The sequence below is a fragment of the Medicago sativa genome, chromosome 4 (assembly GCF_051527215.1).
Source record: "Medicago sativa cultivar Bolivia chromosome 4, Bolivia_mono, whole genome shotgun sequence".
Lineage (NCBI taxonomy): Eukaryota > Viridiplantae > Streptophyta > Magnoliopsida > Fabales > Fabaceae > Medicago > Medicago sativa.
The window spans coordinates 80,285,790-80,289,143 of record NC_140752.1 but is presented as its reverse complement, the minus strand read 5'-3'; the positions used below and the strand labels follow the sequence as shown (position 1 = coordinate 80,289,143).

General features: G+C 33.9%; 1 pseudogene across 1 annotated transcript; it reads left to right on the top strand.

Annotated features, from left to right (window-relative positions):
- Positions 1 to 502: 502 nt before the first annotated feature.
- LOC146932440 (syntaxin-124 pseudogene) lies at positions 503 to 1,769 on the top strand (annotated as a pseudogene). The gene has a single exon (XR_015007106.1). The product of XR_015007106.1 is annotated as a syntaxin-124 pseudogene (transcript).
- Positions 1,770 to 3,354: the final 1,585 nt, after the last annotated feature.

Here is a 3,354-nt window from a genome sequence, read left to right as displayed (position 1 = left end):
GTAATTGCCTATTTACTCATTTATTAATGGTTTATAAGCTATGATTTGGCCATGTATGCTGTCAAGCCATGGTCGTCTTTCATAAAAATCCTTCTAACTTAATTGATGGTCATGGAAAACATAAATTGAAACAAAAAAGTATTTAAGTTTTTTTTTGAAGGAAGGAAAAAGTATTTAAGATTTGAAAATCTTTAGAGTATTATTTTAATCAGTATTTATACAACGCTCAAGACGAAGGAGAAAATTATTAGTATATGCTAAAAATAATAGGAGCAAGAATGTGAGAGCCAGAAGACAGAAAAAAAGACGACCAAGTCATAAACCAAATCCAATTTAGAATCAATAGTGCCATTTGTTAATATGAGAGTAATCTTTGGCGTATCTAAGATCTAACACCCTTGTTTGATAATTAGCATCAAGTTAATTTAGCTGGTCCTTGTTTCATAGTTACCATTGACTTCTATTATTACCTTTCCTTGGTGAGAATTACTTGTTTTTCGTCACCTTCTAGCTTCAACCTTAAGATTTTTGTCACATGAAGAAGCATGTACCAAGATGTTTTTTTTTTGTTCAAAGTATTTACCATTATGTTAGATAATGATCATATCATGATCTTATGAGATTTCTGTTGCTAGATTTACCAAGTACAAAATAAACCAAGATTTAATACAAGAAGGGTGTTAGTCATTGTTAATTAATTCCGCAAAAATGAACGACTTGTTCTCAAATTCCTTCAAAAAGTACACTGATTTGAAGGAACAAGCTTACCTTGATGATGTCGAGGCAGGGAATAGAGAAACTGTCAATCTCGATAAATTCTTCGAAGATGTGGAGAATATAAAAGAAGACATGAAAACAATTGAACAATTGTATAGGAAATTGAAAGAGGCTAATGAAGAAAGTAAAACCGTGCACAATGCTAAAACCATGAAAGAACTTCGAGCACGAATGGACAAAGATGTTGAACAAATCCTTAAACGTGTCAAAATTATTAAAGGAAAACTCGAAGCATTGGATCGTTCAAATGCAGCTAATAGAAACATTCCAGGGTGTGGTCCAGGTTCATCAGCAGATAGAACTAGAACTTCAGTTGTTAGTGGTTTAGGGAAGAAACTCAAAGATATGATGGATGATTTTCAAGGTTTGAGAGCAAAAATGCATCTTGAGTATAAGGAAACGGTGGAACGAAGATATTTTACAATAACTGGAGAGAAAGCGGATGAAGAAACTATAGAAAATTTGATATCAAGTGGAGAAAGTGAAAATTTCATGCAAAGGGCAATTCAAGAACAAGGTAGGGGTCAAATAATGGACACTATTTCGGAAATTCAAGAAAGACATGATGCTGTTAAGGAAATAGAGAAGAATTTGATTGAGTTGCATCAAGTGTTTTTGGATATGGCAGCTTTGGTAGAGTCTCAAGGACAACAACTTAATAATATTGAGAGCCATGTTGCACATGCTAGTTCTTTTGTAAGAAGAGGGACGGAACAACTTCAGGAAGCTAGAGTGCAACAAAAGAATTCTAGGAAGTGGACATGTTATGCCATAATTCTTGGTATTGTTCTAGTTGTTGTGCTTTTGTTTCCTCTCTTGACATCATTTTTACCTCATTTGTTAAAATGAAAGGATGAGACACAAAAGACGACTATTGAGAAGATTTTTAATCGACAACCACAATTGTAGTCAAGGTTTTAAATTGCAGTCATGTTGTAATTTTTGATATGATAGAGAATCGCGGTTAAATGTGACTTGTGTGACTTCAACTATTACTGCGGAACCCAAATGGAGGACGCAGATTCTTTATAGGCCTTGATTTTGCAGCCACACTCTCAAGGTTGTGATGGTTTGTACAATCCCATGATTTTTGCAATTGTGGTTGTATAGAATTAACATGCATTGTTAATCATCAAGTTAGTTTTTCGGTTCCTTTAAAAATATGAAAGAGGTAATGATAGCTCAAAGATTATCTTGATGGATTAAAAAAAAAAAAATAGGAACTATTATTATTATATTTCTATTGTTCAGAGATTAAATTGGGAGAAAAACATAGTTTAAGAACCAAATGGATAGTTTATTCTTTCTACAAATATAAAGATCGAGATGTTGCAATTCAAAACCTATTTTGAGAGCATTATGTCCTCTACCTTTGGCTAGATTTTGCATTCTAAGACGAGCATGTTTATGCCTAGGACAAGTAAACAATGTCAAGTTGGGTTGAGAACTTACTTCATACTCTGGCATTTCATATTTAAACATGTGACCTTCCTGAACCAAAGGATGCACAAAATAAAAAGTTATTCTGATTTAGGTTTTTGATCATGTTCTTGAAGGTTGGTTATATAGCATGTTGATGCATTTTCAGATTAGGTGCACTACACAACATGTTCTTGAAAGTTACTCTAATTTTCAATGAATAAGTTACCTTTTACTTATCCATCTTTGATAATTTTCTATCCATCTCTCTTTACAACCATTTTTTTTCTATCAAACTTGCAGAATCTATCTTTTACTATCATTCAACCATTAACCACTACGAGTCTGGATGCGTTGTTGGGTAGATGTGCGGATGATGGTCTGCAAACCGGCCTACATAGTTTGTGCACCATTTGTAGGAGTCCATTTAATTGTAGAAGATTACTCTTTAGGCATTTGATGATTTCTTATAGACCCATATCGAAAAAGTGTACCAAACGGTAGTTTTTTTAAGAAGGTGCATACAGTAGTTAGTTCCGGTTCGACACTTACTAGGTGCCTAAAGAGCAATTTCCTTAATTGTAAACCTACGTAGGTCGGCTCATGAAATCAAAAGGTTAGATGCGTTTGGTGCCTACAGGGTTAAGGACCAACATGTTTATCCACACATGATTTTTTTTTTTACAACAGAAACTTAGGGTTAGGAAACGATGTTGTTAAAGGCGGAGCTCTTTTGGCTTGTTTGTGTACTTTTCAGGTTTTATTATTTTGTGTCAATTGCTCTTTTGGCTTGTTTTTTCCTCGGATGGTACACTACTTCTTGGTTTCCAAAGCCTCTCTTGGGATTTTTTAGTCTTTCATCTAGGGAGGGTGTAAAATTTGAGTCAATCCTAAACCCTAAACCCTAAAGCCTCTCTTGGGATGAGTAAAATTCGGTTTGTATGTGCATTGTTTCTTTTATTTAATAGTAAATGTTAGTGATTAGTTGTTACATTAATTTTTTCTAATTTTTTCTCATCCGTCTGAATTTGAATCCGAGATCTCTAATTTCTTATCTCTCAACGCAAACAAGTTGAGTTACCCCCACGAATTTTAACACGTGGTTTTTCGAACCTATTATTAATGAATGTCTCAGTTGAGAAAAAAAAAGGCAAAGCT